We start from the raw sequence: 17,366 nt of genomic DNA, 5'->3' as shown, positions 1-17,366 counted from the left end.
TCACTGCCCATACCCTCTCCCTGAAAACCAAGTTTCTAACACAGGAAATATTGGAGGTCAAATCACACACTAAATATAACATTTTGCAGGGTTTTTAAAGAAAAGGTTTTGTTGATTCTCTGTTTCACATCATGCACCCCATTCCTGCTTATCTCCCTGTCCTTTCATTTCTGCCACTCTTGTAACCCCCTCCAAATAGTGTGACACACACACACACACACACACACACACACACACACGTATAGGAAAACATCTCTTCATGGAAGTATGGTATGTCACAGTGTGTCCCACAGTATATGCCTCTGTCCACTCACCTTCATGGTATGTCACAGTGTGTCCCACACTGTCCTCTGTCCACTCACCTTCACTTGCAAATGTTCATTGCAATGAGTTTGAGGTCTAGTTTGAGGTCTCTGGCTTCTGTGACACCACCAATATTGGATCCTCACTGAGACTCCTCCCAGTTATTCTGTTGTTGCCCTGTGTTATGGAGATCCTGCAGCTTTGAATCAGCAGGACTGGCTCTTTCACGAGTCCCAACCATTTGCAGATGATATAGATTTTAGGGTGGGACCACTCAGACCTCTGATCTGGGTATGGGTGGTAGCTGAGCTGGTCAGCAACTCCAGCTCTCCCTTATCTATACTCCCAAGGTAAGAGCTCCAGCACTGTTTAACTAGCCCATGTGATGCTGCCAGCTACAGGAGGTAGGGTCAACTCTCCTGCTCTCATACCCTCAGGGTTGACTCCCCTGCACCCATGCCTCCAGAGCCAGATCTACTATGCTGCCCAGTCAAAGCATGGGGCCCACTTTCCCAAGTGCTGAGCCTGTGAGGGGCTAGACCAGTTCTCCTGCTTGCATAGCCTAAGGGCTGGCTCACCAGTGCCTTTGCCATCAGGGCCACCTCCACTGTGTTGCCTAGGTGAGGTGCAGGGTCTGCTCCCTTGAGTGTACAGTTAGTGAGGGGACAGGGCTCTCCTACTCTCGTGCCCTTGGGGTCAGGTCTCCCAACTACCACAGGTGTTGAGGGAGAAAAGGGAAAGGTGAACCCATGTCACCTCATGGCAGGGCCAGCTCTCCTGCACTCTTACCCTTGGGGCTGATTCACCCCTGCCCTTCCTCCAGGGCAAGCCCTACTGTGCTCCCCAGATGCGGTGTGGGACCCAAGTCTCCCAAGTGCTGCAGTGACCACAGGGCCAACTATCCCTGTTGGTTTTTTTTTAATGCCAATTTTTTTTTTTTAAGATTTATTTATTATTATATGTAAGTACACTGTAGCTGTCTTCAGACACACCAGAAGAGGGAGTCAGATCTTGTTACGGATGGTTGTGAGCCACCATGTGGTTGCTGGGATTTGAACTCTGGACCTTCGGAAGAGCAGTCGGGTGCTCTTACCCACTGAGCCATCTCACCAGCCCCTTAATGCCAATTTTTAATGATGGTTTTTAATTGTTTTAATCTCCCTTGTAGCTCACCACCTACCAGAGGTAGTAAAAAAGAAAGGATACGGGGAAGTAGCCCTGTTTACAAAGCTTTTTGGAATAACTCTTGTCTGTGTTGTTTACAGGTTGGCTGCAGCAGCTCAATCCACTCACAAACACTCTATGGACACACCAGCAGTCCTGTCGGTAGAGTCAGGATAGCAAACACGAATCAGCAGTGGTCACACTACCTAACAGAGACAGCCAGGCCTCAGCCTTGGCACAAGTCAGAAGGGGCCAGAAGGAATGAATGCCAGGAGAAGTTCTCAGCTGTGCCTCTCTCAGGGAAGTGAAGATCAGCAAAGATTCCAGACCTACAAGGATTGCACAGCTAGTTCTATAAACAAGCCAAGCTCTGTCTCCATCACTGTTGGTCAAGTCCTTTTTATACTCTCTCCAAATATCACATATCCTCCATGGGACCTGCCTTAGCACATGTCTTACCTCAGCATATGTGTCTGTCTCAGCTGATATCACTACGCCAATCAGCCCAAGCCCATGAAAGTGGTAAGAAACTGAAGCACACCACCAGACGTTTTTTGGTGTGTTTCTCTCTACTCGATGTAAGGTGAACCAATACATGCATGTCATGTCCTTAGGGGAAAATCCTTCATCTTGTGTCCTTTCAAGTGCTTGCTTCAGCAGAACATCCTTTCTCCTCTGTCAGCTTCAGCTAAATGTTCCTTCTTGAGTCTGCCTTAAACTTTCACCTGTGTGTGCTTCAGCTAAACATTCCTTCACATGTTTGTCCCAGCAAAACACCATCCAAACAACTTTCCAAAACTTTCCTTAAGTTTCAACTTCATCTCTCAACTGTAACAGCTGGCAAGGGGTGAGATAGCAGAGAGGGCATCACTCCTACACCCTCACAGTGGACAGGCAGATGAGTGACAGGGCCAGCTCTCCCAGGCCAGCTCACCTAAGTCCCTACCACTAGGGTCAGCTTTGGTGTGCTGTGCAGGTGAGTGGCATGGTCTACTCTCCCAAGTGCTGCAGTGTGTGAGAGATGTGGCCAGTTTTCCAGAGCACTGCAGACAGTGAGGGGAGGGACCAGTTCTGCACAGCCTCTGCATTTCCACATGGTCACCAACAGCTGCCCTGATGAGGAATGCCCCCATATTATCTAGTGGTAATATTTGTTCCCCCTGCTGCAGTGTAGCTATGGACTCAGATAAGGCCCTCAGTGGCAGCTCAGGCTGGGATCTCACCATGGCAACAGGTGGTGGGTTTGGTCACTCACGATAGGCTACTGCTCTCCACCCTTAAGTCTCCAGCTCCATCTCTCCTCACAGTGCTGCTCTGCTCCTCTTTCTCTCCCATATGACCACCACATGCTCGCACATTGTGGTGGCTCCTTCTCAGGTTGGCCATGTGGCTGGTGGGTCCCTGGGTGCCATCCTTCATCTGCTCTGTGTGGTGTGGCTGCAAGTGGGTGTCTATGGTCCAGCCTGTGCCTTGCTCTGGAGTGCAGGTTTGTGGGTGGCATGGTGGTTGGCAGGTCTATATCTGTCTTCCTCCTCCTGAGCTGTGCTACCTGGATTTGATTTCACTTGATTGGATTTTAGGTGTCCTAGGCACAAAACAGCTTTGGCCACCATACCAGGCATCAAGCTAGGATGAACAAGGGATTGTCATCTGCTCTGCCCATGACTGATATAAGAACAACACCACCAACAAGTAGTTTTTCCAGAAAGGAAGTGTGCTTCCTCTTTCCATTTAGGCTGGTCACATGACTTGTTTTGGCCAATGAGTGAGTAACATGAAGCAACACAAAGCAGAAATTTCAAATTCAGTTGTTTGTTACACTTAGTCTCTGGCATCAAAGTGTTCGGGTGAGGGCCCCTCTCTAAGTCTAGTTTCTAGAATAACAGGAGCTGTGAAGCAGTGTGGAACTGAGCTCTGGCTCCTAACAGGGCAGAGCCCACTGTGAAGAACCATGAAAGCCCTCATTAGCTTAGCTTAAATTCAAGCTACCATGTAAAGTTGTTGGATTCACAGCTTACACATTGGTTAGAGACAAACTTCTATATTCAGCAAAAGCCATAGCCAGATTGTCAGCATGTTTGAGCTGGTTCTCTGGGTCTCCATCTCCACAGTGATGATCTGAATGGGTCTATATGTGGCCTGGACAAACAGTGGCCTACAGCAGGACAATGGACTTTGAATAACTGTATTTCACAGCAAATTGCAAGCAAGGCTGTTCTTCGACCCAGAGGTGGAGATAACCTCTTCCATCAAAAACTGCATGTTTAGCACACCATCAAAAACAAGCTCTTGCATGTTTAGCACACCTCACAAACCTACAGAAGAATGGGAGACCTATGGAACATCAGCTCTTATATACTGTTAGAAAAAAAAAAAAAGAATGTTTGCTCTTGTGAGCCACTGTGAAACTAGAGTTTTTTGGTTATGCATCAAAGTTGCAATCATGAATTAAAAAAAAAAATCCACTGACATGTATATATCTAGCTTTCATTTTGAAACCTTACCCAACTCCCCTAGTTAAGAACAAAACAAAACAAAACAGACAAAACTAAGTGTTCTAATACCTTTTGGGGGGCGTTCTTTATCTTCTGCAAAAAGTATGAACTATGTATTGTTTTTCTAGGATTTATATTGTTATTGATTTGTGGCCTTTTTTAATTGGCTAAAATCTCCAACACTAATTTTCAATGAGAGTAATTATTTCACTAAAGAACTCACTATATCTTCATTCCAAATGTAGTTGACACTGTGCTGTGGTGTCTAGCTCAAACTCTGAAAGTCACATGGTTTTGCACAGGCATTTAGTTCTCCAGTTCATTTGTGGGTGCAGTTGGTACAGGAGATCACAGGCTGACTCAGAGAGGAGAGAATAGGAGAGGAGAGGAGAGGAGAGGAGAGGAGAGGAGAGGAGGGGAGGGGAGAGGAGGGGAGAGAGGGGGAGAGAGAGAGAGAAGGAGTATGTGTGTATATGCATGTATGCATGTATATATGTATGCATGTGTATATTAGTCTGTGGGTGATAGACATGACAATCTATTTAACAGAACTGAAATGGCAACTTGCAGAAGTTACTCCTTGAACTGGGCTTACTAAGTCATATAAACAGTCAAATTACTCTCATAATCCCAACACTTAAGCACCTAAGATAGAATACACACAAGTTTGAGGCCAGCTTGAGCTACACAGCAAGAACCCAAGTCAGATACATAAGACTACTCACTCATATTTGTTACATGATAGGCAAAGATACCAGAAAGTCACGAGCTTAAGATCCTACACAGTTGGCTTAATGAAAGGAGTTATTCAAAGTTTTCTTTCTTTCTTTTTTTTTTTTTTTTTTAACCAGTTCACTGAGATCCTGTCAAGGGACAGAGATACTAGCTGCACCCATGTGGTGTCAGCCCCTTCATCCTGCAACCTACAACCACAACTTTTCTGTTTTGAAAATAAGTCATTGCAGGTGTTTTATCTTGATTTCTTGCTGAAGAACGCTTGTCATGTTCAGAGGTTACCAGAAATTGCAGTACACTTGAAAGCTCATTTATTTCTTACAAAATGGTGCTAACAAACCCCTGTCCTCTTAAATGTAAAACAGCTGCTACCCTGGTAGCCCGCGAATCCTCACAGAGTATCCTAGGCTCTCCGGGTGCATGTATTACACTATTGGCGATAATAGTCTGCCATCAGGGTGACAAGGAGGCCATATGTTTTAGTGCAAATGTTTTCTCTAGCTGTGTACAAAAGTTAAAACTTTATCTTGACAATAATGCATGCTTGACCACTGAATTTTGGTGTCACTTCAAGCACCATGACTTCCATTGCTGTAGTGTGTGTGTGTAAAATTTTAAATATTACTTCTGAATTAGAGTAACTTGTTTACTGATAGTGTGGCGGAGTGGCCCAAAGGAAAACCTTAAACGCAGCAAGTTCAGAAAAAAAATGCTGAATTTTAAATTGTATTATATTTTATCAGTTGATATTTTTTGCAGTTTCAAATTTATAATGTTCTCATGCCTTATTTGTCAGGATGGCAATGACTCCAAATTTGCCCATGAATATTTCAATGTCTGAAATATATGAAGATAGGTATTTTTACATGACCTTTGAATTTTCAAACAGGCAATGCATTTAAAAAAATCTTATTTTCATATCACTATGTTACCAGAAAAGATTGTTTTATTCTTTTTTCCCTTAAACTTTCTTGTAGAAAACCCATTCAGTTCCTACTAAGATAAGTTCATCTGTTTTGGACAATGCTAATGATGATTATTGTCCTGCTAAGGTAAATCACTGAAAGAGAGAGCAGTGGATATTCCACATTTTCCCAGGGTGAGCCCCTCACCATCCCCACAGTGAATTTCCGGAAGATAGACTTTCATCCTGTGATGTGTTTAGTCTTTGGAGAGAAAAATTATTCAAAGGAGCCCTAGTATTATAAATCACAAACTTGAATATTCCAGTAAGTACAAATCTCATATTAAAATAGCCTTCCAAGGCTTTGAAGACAGTGTTTAAAGTCCTGATGTTGAACTGTAACAATCTATAATTATACAAATAAGCAGAAGTAAAAATAATTATTTAATTATTAAAAAGTTTTATCTGCAAGGAATAAAACTAAATGCCCCATAATCCTTAATTAATGCCTTTAGAATCCCATCCGCCGTCATGAGAATTAACTTGCAGTTTAAGTTGACATTTTACAGTGTGAAAAAGTGAGATAAAAACAAGCCTATTGGGAAGAAGAAGACTCTAGGCAATCCTGCTTAATCAGGTCCCTCTTCATCATGTTCCATTTTCCCTGAAGTTACCCCAACACTCCCCTTTCCTCTTTTCCTTTTTTTATAAGCAGAACCAATTTTAAAGATCTAAGGTTTGGATTTCACTTTGCCACAAAGTGGGTACTTGGATTTGTCACTGGTTAACCTGGAAGTTCACAATTCAAAACAAAAATGTAGACTATATCAACAATACATAATATTTTAGATATGACACCATGAACCATATCTAGCATAAATTTATAAATGTTTATTCCTTGTAATAATGACCATCTCATTTTCAAGTTTATTCATTCATTCTTTCATTAACTCATTGGCTCATTAGTTTTTCAAAACTGTAATGGGACTATACTAAGTGTTGGACATCCCTGCCTGGACATCCCAACTAGCAGGAGGGCAGATGGGCAAAGGCCTAGAAGTTTCAATGGTTGGTGTTTTCTTAAGTAAAGAGCTAAATAGTCCTAGCTTAGCATAGCGGCACACACCTGTAATTCCAACACTCAGGCGACGGAGACTGAAGGATTGCCAAGCTCAAGCTTTGCTTGAGCCACAATAGGAAGGCCCTGACCTGATGAAAAGAAACGTCGGGGCTGGAGAGATGGCTTAGTGGTTCAGAGCACTGACTGCTCTTCCAGAGGTCCTGAGTTTGATTCCCAGCAACCACATGCTGGCTCACAACCATCTGTAATGGGATCCAATGCCCTCTTCTGGTGTGTCTGAAGACAGCTGCAGTGTACTCACATACATTAAATAAATAAATAAATCTTTAAAATAAATAAGGAACAGAAACCTTTCCAGAGGAAATAACCATTCATGGCTGTTGGTGAGGTCATGGGAGGGAAACTGTGGGAGATGTGCAACTATGCATCTGTGGCTTGCTGAAGGGCAGCGATGGTGACAAAGGAGAAAGACATGGAACACAGCTAACCTTTCTGTGACAAGCATAGAAGTTACTGCTGTCTGCTGGCTAGGGATTTTGAGCAGAGAAATGACATAATCAGCTTTGCACTGAGATCAGGTAAGATCCTCTAAGGAAAAGTCCTTAGAACTGGGAGATTTGCATGCAGCAGATCAGAGGGGAAATTATCCTCACATGACAGGGAAGGAAGGAGGGACAGCCAGTTTCAGTGAGCTCCCATCAGAAGCAAAACTCACTCCCATGGGCTGTCCTGGAACTGCATCCACTGGCCAGAGTTGCAACCCTCTGGGGTCAGCTGCCTTCCCACAACATTGAGAGGTTTCTGGATGTCTGCAGTTACTAAGGAGGGTTATTCTAGGCAAGGTGGTTTTATACATTGAGGGCAATGTCTACAGAAGGACCCAACTGTGAATTATCACCACGAAACAGCCAAATGACCATTCCCATCTTAACCAGCAACTGATCAGCCACTGAAGAGCTCACTGCAGGAAATAATATTATATAATATTTTAGGCCTAGGAAGTGTTTAATAAAATATGGCTATTATCAGCAGAGGTAATTAATGGCACAAATTGGGCTTGCAGATGAGTAGGTCTTCTCCAGTTGGAGAGGAAAGAAATAGTCCTGAAAATAGAATATTAAAGGCCCAATGCCAGAATATTTCATCTAATACTCTGGTTGTGAAGGACAACAGACTGGACTAGGTGAAGTTCAGTTTCCTCACAGAGTTTCAAATATTTCTGACAACTTATCCTTTATGTTCTTGGTCTCTGCATACAGCACACACCATGGAAGCAGCTTGCTTCTTTTAGCTGTCAACACAAACCACACAGCTGGCTCCTGACTTCATCAAGAGAAGGGCTACAAGGGCATTTTCCTTGTCTTCTCCTTTTTCCATTTGCTCCTTCCCCTCCTCTGGCTATCAGAGCATCTTTTGTCCTAACTCCTTTGTTTAAGAGAATTAATTACCATTATGATCCCCCCAGTGTCTGTTTAGCTCTTTTAGGAGATGGATTGCAAATAGGACTCCAGGTGGCCTGACCTGATTCCCCAGAGTTCCCAGAGGACTAACACCCAACTAAGAGACTTTTCAAGAATAATATTTAGTGAGTGTGGTAGTTTTCTGTTGCTGTAATAGACATCATGACCAAAAGCAGTTAGTGGAGGAAGCTGTTTGTCTGTCTTCCAGATTAAGGTGTGTCATGAAGGGAAGTCAGGGCAAAGAGGCCGTGGAAGGGTTCTTCTTGTTACCTTGCTTCCCATCTCAGCCTGCTTTCATTAGCACCGAGGACCACCAGCTCAGGGGTGGCATTGTCCAAAGTGCACTTTACCGCTCACATTAATCATCAAGGAAATTCACCATAGGCTTGCCTTCAGGCCAGTCTGACACACGCATTCCCCCCCTGCCCCTCAACTTGTTATTGTCAGTTTCACATCATGCACTCCAGTCCCACTCAGCTCCCTGTCCCCTCATGTCCACTTTCCACCCTTGCAATCCCACCAAATCAAAATGAAAAACAAACAAACAAACAAACCAAAAAGCAGTAAACAAAACAAAGCATAGAAAAGATCTTATCATGGAAGCTGTGGTATATCCCAGCACATCCTACAGTATATAATCTCTGCCCACACATCTTCACTTGCAAATATGCATTATAATGAGTCATTGGTTTAAAGTCTCTGGCTTCTGTGACACCATCAATACTGGATTGTCACCAGGACTCCTCCCAGTTATCCTATTGGTGTCCTGTAGCTTTGGATCAGCCCCAAAAGTTCACAGATGATGCAGTTTGGGGGATGAGCCAACTCAAAGCCCTGGATCTGGGCCTGGGTGGTAGCCGAGCTTATCAGCCTGCTGGCACTTCTTCATCCACATCAACAGGTCCAGCACTCAGCACTGTTCCAGCTAGCCCACCCAATGCAGCACTAGCAGAAAGCTCTCCTGCTTTCATGCCTCTAGGGCTAGCTTACACTCACCCACACCTCTAGAGTCTGCTCCACTGTGCTGCCCAATTGAGACAAAGACACAGTCTCTCAGATGCTGTAGCAGGCAAAGGTCTGGACCTGCTCCCCTGGCTCTTACACCCTCGGGGTTGGCTCATCCATGCCTTTGCCACAGCTCCACTGTGTTGCTTAGGCAAGGTGTAGGGTCCATTCTTCTGAATGCTATAGTCAGTGAAGGGAAGGACCAGCTCTTTAGCTCTCAGGATCTCAGGGCCCAGCTATCCCAACTACTGCAGGTGGTGAGGGGTGGGGAAAGAGGCTATCACCCCTCTCCAATACACACACCTCTCCCTCCCACAGGCATTCTTAATTAAGGTTTCCTCCTCCCAGATAAATCTGACTCTGAAGTTTAGAGAGGTTACTGTGCCTGTAAGGAGACCACATCCCGGGAAGCAGGGTCAAGCAGTTCAGTGTTATGTTACATTGTTACTCATAGGGTTGTCTTCCTAAAGGAGTTTCTTTCAGTATACCTTTCGGTGATTTACTGCCTTACTACTCTTCATAAAAACTGCAAGTATAGCTGGGCGTGGTGGCACCCCTTTAATCCCAGCTCTTGGGAGGCAGAGGCAGGTGGATTTCCAGCCTGGTCTACAGAGTGAGTTCCAGGACAGCCAGGGCTACACAGAGAAACCCTGACTTGAAAAACAAAAACAAAACACCTCCAAGTATCTTGAGTAAGAAACTTACCCAGCCTTTAGATTTATAGATTTATTGATTTATTTTGTTTTGAGATTGGCCTCAAATTTGTTATTCTCCTGCCTTAGCTGCCTGAGTATTGAGATTATAGGCCATGTGTAATTCTCTCTCTCTCTCTCTCTCTCTCTCTCTCTCTGAGTCCATATATATAGTCAATCATCCCTAGTGAATGTGAAGTCTTGAGAGCATGGAAAGTGCTGGTTTGTATTAGCTTGCTGTGCTCTAAGTAGGCAACATGTGTGGGGATAATTTAGCATCACAGCCTAGAGTACACACATATTATTCAAACATTACATGGTCTGGTGCCAGATCTATAATCCCTGACACACAGGATACTGAGGTGTGTGTGTGTGTGGGGGGGGGTATTGCAAGTTCAAGTATGAAACTGCTTATAGATTAGAGCAAGTTCAACACCAGCTTAGGAAACTTAGATTCCTATCAAAAAGAGGGTTTTTAAATTTTGTTTGTTTGTGGGTATCCTCTCCCCCACATGTATAGCCCAGAGGCAGATACTTGGTTAGCATATTGGGGAGGGGAGATAAAACAAATAGTGACCACAAACTAGTGTTTTCAGGGAGATCTTCCCTCCCCCACCCCCATCCTTCTTTTTCTGACATACACTTTCAGGCTGGCCTATAATTCACTACACAGACCAGGCTGGTCTTGAAGTCACAGAGATCTGCCTGCCACTGCCTCTAGAGTACAAGGACTAAAGACAGGTGTCATCATACCTGCGAGGTTACTGTGCCTGTAAGGAGACCACATCCCGGGAAGCAGGGTCAAGCAGTTCAGTGTTATGTTACATTGTTACTCATAGGGTTGTCTTCCTAAAGGAGTTTCTTTCAGTATACCTTTCGGTGATTTATTTTTATTACATGTGATAAATCAGGCACTCTATGTTTTCTCTTTCTTAATGTGGAAATGCATTGATGCACAAATTTAACTTACCGAGCCACAGTGAGCGCCTTAAAAACAGAATCCTCTGCTAGAAACAGAATGGGACATTGGGACAGTAGTGATACACAGTGATCACTGTTTTATTTATTTTTATTTTTTATACCCTGACTGCAGTTTCCTCTTCCTCCTCTCCTACCAGTCCCTCCTACCCCCATTTCTCCTCTGCCCCCACATCCACTCTTCCTCAGAATCTCTTCAGAAAAGCCCAGGCCTCCCATGGATATCAATGAAACTTGGCATATCAAGTTTCAGTAAGACTAGGTACCTCCTCTCTTATTAAGGCTGAACGAGGCAATCCAGTAGGAGGAAAACGTTCCAAAGAGCAGGTTAAACAGTCAGAGACAGCCCATACTCCCACTGCTAGAAATCTCACAAGAAGATCAAACTTTACAACTGTAACATATAAGCAGAGGGCCTACATCAGTCACATGCAGGCTCCCTGACTGTTGATTCAGTCTCTGTGAGCCCCTATGAGCTCTGGCTAGTTGATACTGTGGGGTTTCTTGTGGTGTCCTTGACCCCTCTGGCTCCTACAACCCTTCCCTTCCCTCTTCAGCAGGATTTCCCAAGCTCTGCTGTGAGTTTCTGTATCTATTTCCATCAGGTGCCGGCTGAAGCCTCTGATGACACTGGGCTAGATGCCAAACTATGAGTACAGCAGGGTGTCATTAGGAATCATTTCATTGACACTTTTTTCTTTTTACTTTTTTTGCCAATTGTATTTGATTCTATCCTAGATCTCTGGGATATCCAGCCTCTGGGTCCTGGTCCTCCAGGGGTGGGCTCCCTCTCATGGCATAGACCTCAAACTGACTAGTCATTAGTTGGCAACTCCTACAATTTTTGTGCCACACAGCACATTTTGTAAGCAGGAAAAAAGTTGTAGGTTGAAGGTTTTATGGCTGACTTGATATCCCAATCCCTCTACTGGAAGGCTTGCCTGGTTACAGGAGATGGCCAGTTCAGGATCCATATCTGCCATTGCTAGGAGTCTTAGCTAAGGTCACCCTGGGAATTTCCCCTACATTCGGTTGCTAGCTTGTCCTGGCAATGCCCCCCCCCAATTCCAGTTGTCTCTCTTTCCATCCCCCCCAATATGATCCCTCCTTTTTCTATTTGTTCACTCTCCACTTTCTCAATAAATCCATTCTGCCACCCCCATCTACTCACAGTGTCTGTTTTATTTCTCCTTCCCAGTGAGATTCAAACATCAGTCCTTAAGTCCTCCTCGTTATGCAGCTTCTCTGGATCTATGGATTACAGCATGAATATCCTTTACTATACAGCTAATATCTACTGACAAATGAGTACATACCATGTTTGTCTTTCTGGGTCTGGGTTGCTTCACTAGGAATGATATTTTCTAGATGTAACTATTTGCCTGTAAATTTCATGATGTTTTTTTTAAACAGTTGAATAATATTCCATGTACCAGATTTTTTTTTATCCATTCTTTGGTTGAGGGACATCTTCTAGGTTGTTTCCATTTTCTAGTTATTAAGAATAAAGCTTCTACAAATATAGTTGAGCAAGTGTCTTTGTGAGATGATGGAACATCCTTTAGTTATATGCCCAGGAAGTGTTGATATATTGATAACTCCTGAATCTTGAGGTAGATATTTTTCCCCCAATTTCTGAGAAACTACCATATTGATTACAAAGTGGCAGTATATATTTGCATTTCCATCAGCAATGGAGGAGTGTTCTTCTTGCTCCACATCCTAATTAACACAAGCTGTCACTTGTGTTTTTGATCTTTGAAAATCTGACAGGTGAGATGGAATCTCAGAGTCATTTTGATTTGCATTGCCCTGATTACTAACGATGTTGAACATTTCTTTATGTGCTTCTTGGCCATTTGAGATTTTCTTTTTTAAATTCTGTTTATATCTGTATCCAATTTGTAATCCAATTATTTGGATTGTTGATGCCTAATTTCTTGAGTTCTTCATATATTTTGGAAGTTAGCCCTCTGTCAGATGTGGGTTTGGTGAAGATCTTTCCCAATTCTGTAGGCTACCATTTTTGTCCTATTGACAGTATCCTCAGCCTTACAGAAGCTTATAGGTTTTATGAGGTTCCATTTATTAATTACTTATCTTAGTGCCTGTTCTATCAGTGTTCTGTCCAGGAGGTTGTCTTATCTGCCAATGCATTCAGGGCTTCCCCCCCATTTTCTCTTCTATCAGGTTCCATGTATCTGGTTATGGTAAGGTCTTTGATCCACTTGAACTTGAGTTTTGTGCAAGGTGATAAATATGGATCTATTTTCACTCTCTCTCTCTTTTATTACTATTATTTTTTTAGCATACAGACAGCCAGTTAGACCAGCACCATTTATTAAAGATGTTTTCTTTTTTCCATTGTGTAATTTTGGCTCCTTTGTCAAAAGTCAGAAGTCCATAGGTATATGGATACATCTGGGCCTTTGATTCAATTCCATTGATCTGCCTGGTGGTTTTAATGCCAATGCCATGTGTTTGGCTTTTTTGTATTATTATTATTACTATAGCTCTGTAGTACAGCTTGAATTCAGGGATGATCATAACTTTCTTTTGGAGGTTCTTTTATTGTACTGGATTGTTTTAACTATTCTGGGCATGTTGATTTTTCCATATGAAGTTGAGTGTTTTTTTTTTCCAAGACCTGCAAAGAATTGGCTTGGAGTTTTAATAGGAATTGCATGGAATCTATATATTGTTTTTGGTAAGATGACCATTTATACTATGTTAATCCTACCAATTCATTAACCTGGGAGATCTTCCCATCTTCTAATATCTTTTCCAATTTCTTTCTTCAAAGATCTGAAATTCTTGACATACAGGTCTTTCACTTATTTGGTTAGAGTCACTTCCAGATATTTTATATGATTTGTGACTACTGTGAAGAGTATTGTTTCCCTGATTTCTTTCTTGGTCGTTTATTGCTTGAATATAGGAGGGATACTGATTTTTTTTTTGAGCTAATCTTGTATCTTGCCACTTTGTTGAAGGTGTTTATAGCTGTGGGAGTTCCTTGGTAGAATTTTTGGGGTCACTTATGTATACTATTATATCATCTGCACATAGCAATACATTGACTTATTTCCAACTTGTATCCCATTAATCCCCTTTTGTTGTCTTATTGCCCTAGCTAAAACTTCAAGTACTATATTTAATAGATACAGAGAGTTGGAGAGCCTTGCCTTGTCCCTGATTTTAGTGGAATGTTTATATGCATTTCTTTCTTTAGGGAATTTTTCATCTATGATTTTGTTAAATATATTTTACAGTTTTTGAGCTAGAATTTTTCTCCTTTTTCTATTCTTATTATTCTTAGATTTTTGTCTTTCCATAGTTCCCCATATTTCCTTGATGTTTTGTGTCAGTAACTTTTAAATGTAACATCTTCTTTGACCATGCGTCAACTTCTTTTATCGTATTTTCTATGTCTGAGATTCTCTTCCATCTCTTGTATTCTGTTGGTAATGCTTGTGTTCCTGTTCTTTTACCAGATTTTCCATATCCAGGATTCTCTCCATTTGTGTTTTCTTTATTGCTTATATTTCCACTTTCAGGTCTTGAACAGTTTTATTCATATTCTTCACCAGTTTGGGTTTTCCTGGATTCTCCAAGGGATTTATTAATTTCTTGTTTAAGAGCCTCTATCCTCTTCGTAAGATTGGATTTCAGGTTCTTTCTTTTCTTGTGCCTCAGCTATGTTAGACTATCTAGGGCTTGCTGTAGTAAGATATCTGGATTCTGGTGGTGCCACTGTTGTTGATCTGGCTGTTTTGATTGTGTTCTTAACTGGTCTCTAGTCATCTTGGTTTGGGTTTACGTGACAATTTTTGAGTTTATCTTTGTTGGATGGATGTTTTTTGGATTTTTTTCCCCTTTGTCTCTGTTTCATCTCTGGTCTTCTGGCCTGAGTAGCCTGCGGTTCTAGCAACCAGCAAGTGAGTCTTCAGGTCCTACTAGGTGTGTCTGCTGGGGTTGTAGTGACTTGTGTGGCCTCCGGGGCTCCAGGAATTGGCTTGGTCTCTGGGGTTCCTAGTATTGCCTTGGCCTCCAGTAGATTAGGAGTCTTCTGCAAGAGTTGTGGGTTGGGATATTCAACCAATAGTGGGTATTGGTCACTGTTTTGAGTTAAATTTTACATAATGTATCGTGGACTTTCTGGTTCTTTGGCTGTTTCTTACATTATTATTTTTTTTCACATGAAGTCATACAGATCAATGATTATTATGAGTGTGCGTTAGGAAGTAAGGTTTCAAGTCTTTCTTCTGCTATTCATTATCTGTAACCTACATCTGACTGCCCCGTGCAATCCTGCTTGCCCAATGAGTAAGATGGGAATAATGACAGTATACACCCAGTTGCAAGGGTGGTCACTGCCATGTAATACCCAGGGAACATCAGCCACTGTTTGCAAGGGTGAGGTGGGGCTTTACTCAGCTTGCTCAGTAGAAATAAAGCAAGTACTATGTGTATTGACATAGAGGACTCTAGAAAATAGATTGCCAGTGCAGCAGATATCAAAATGAAAGAGTCTCAAGAATAAACCAACACCCCCAAGACTAGGGGTGGAGTGCCTTAGTGCTCTGAGTGTTGAACCTGGTCAGTGCAGGCATCTGTTTTCTTAAAGGCAGCTCTGCTTGCAGCTCCTCTCTCCACAAGAAATACTTCCATGCTAGCTTCTCTTTACTCATTTAGAACAAATTCCAGTTCATTACAGAAGCTCCACCAAAGGTGGTTGTGCTGCTATGTGAGTATATTCTGTAATGCCATATCCTTCACAGGGGAATGTAGCCCACATCAGAGATATTTAACATATTTAGTGTGTACTTCTTAGCCATTTCTTCCACATTTCCATTTGACATTCAAGTTCCTTTCTCTGTTTTTTGTTTAACACATTTACTTCTTGCTTGCATGCAGGTGTTTAAAAATATATATGTGGACTGGGGCGATGGCTCGGTGGGTAAAATGCTTGCTTGCTGCATAAGTATAAGGACCTGAGTTCAAATCTTAAGAATCCACATAAACTTGGATTTAGTAACTCCAATCTGTAATTGGAGTGCTCCTATAGTGAGGTGGGAAGGGGAGCCAGGAGAATCTCTTGAAGCTTCTGGGCCAGCTAATCTACATCATGACTAACAGAAACCTTGCTTCAAGCAAGGCAGAAGGCTAGGACCCACAAGAGAGACTCCTCTCAGACCTCCACATGTATTCCTTGGTATTCACAGGCCAGCACACACACACACACACACTCACACACACATACTCACACACACACACACACTCACACACACACACACACACACACACTCACACACACACACAAATAAACTTGTGGCATTAAGAGAAATAACACTGAACAAATGATACAATAATATTTTACCATGGCCTATATCAAAACCTATACTAAAAACATTTAGCACATTTGGTACATAGTATTTCCACTCCCACAAAAAATTACATATGGCATTTGCCTGTGGGAGAATCTCAGGTATTAGCTAGAAGATTAGTTTAGAAAAATTCAAGTTTTGAGAAATGATATAGACATAAATATGTGAATAATAAAAACACAGTATATTAATATTGTTCTTAATGAAAAATAAATACCACAATTTAAAGATATGTGGAAGTTATTAAAATAATATTATTTCTATATTGTTGCACAAAATAAAAGTCTTGTTAAAATTATGTGCAGACTACAAATTTATGTCATTTGATAAGAATCAAAAACATTTCATGGTATTTAAATGCACAGATTAAGTTCTTTTAAAAGGAATTATGTATATTTTCCTGGAGTACATTATTGTTGTACTTCACTTTTTTGAGGCAAGATCTCTTCAGTCCAGACTGTCCTGGAACTCTTACTGCAACCATTTTCCAGCCATCATTCCCAAAGTAAAGTGTAAACAAACCATTGTTTTAGATTTAGATACAGGAGCTGCCACACAAAATCCCTGACCTGGCTATTTGCCTATAAATTATATCTTGAATATATATTGAAGTATATGCTGAATATACAAATTATATCCTCTTCTAAGACTAGCTCCAACACAGTTTGAACTGCTTTTTTTTAAATCAAAAGGTTTACTATTTTCAGTCTGAAGAAGTAGATTTCAAGCCTTCAGATTCCGTTGTCTACTCCGCCTTCTTTTATCCAGAGCTGGACTTAAGACAGCTGAGCTTTCCTCATGAGGTGGTTGGCTGGAAAGTTTCACAGGTCACTACTTGTTAAATTTAACAGGTGACCTGTAAAAGGTTTCCTGGGGCCAAAAAGGGTAACAGGGTAGAAGAGTAAAAGATGCTCGCTTCAGCAATAGGCAGCAAGGCACATACAGAGAGGGCGGGGCCGCTCTGCAGCAGGAGACAGCAAAAAAAAAAAAAAAAAAAAAAAAAAAAAAAAGGCCGGAGCCGGAAGGGCGGGTCTAGGGGCGTGGCCTAGCCGGACGTGGGCAGGCCTGGCATAGGCGGGGCGGGCTTTCAGTGGTTGTCCTGGAAGGGCGTGGTCTACTCTTCGTGGGCGTGTCTGGCCGGGCGCGGGCGGGCGGGAGTGGC

The 17,366-nt window shown here is 42.3% G+C and overlaps 1 pseudogene; it reads right to left on the bottom strand.

Annotated features, from left to right (window-relative positions):
* Positions 1-3,043: 3,043 nt before the first annotated feature.
* On the bottom strand, positions 3,044-3,179 carry Gm52372 (annotated as a pseudogene).
* Positions 3,180-17,366: the final 14,187 nt, after the last annotated feature.

Source organism: Mus musculus, chromosome 18 (assembly GCF_000001635.26).
Source record: "Mus musculus strain C57BL/6J chromosome 18, GRCm38.p6 C57BL/6J".
In the NCBI taxonomy this organism is placed as follows: domain Eukaryota; kingdom Metazoa; phylum Chordata; class Mammalia; order Rodentia; family Muridae; genus Mus; species Mus musculus.
This window is presented reverse-complemented; position numbering and strand designations above follow the sequence as displayed.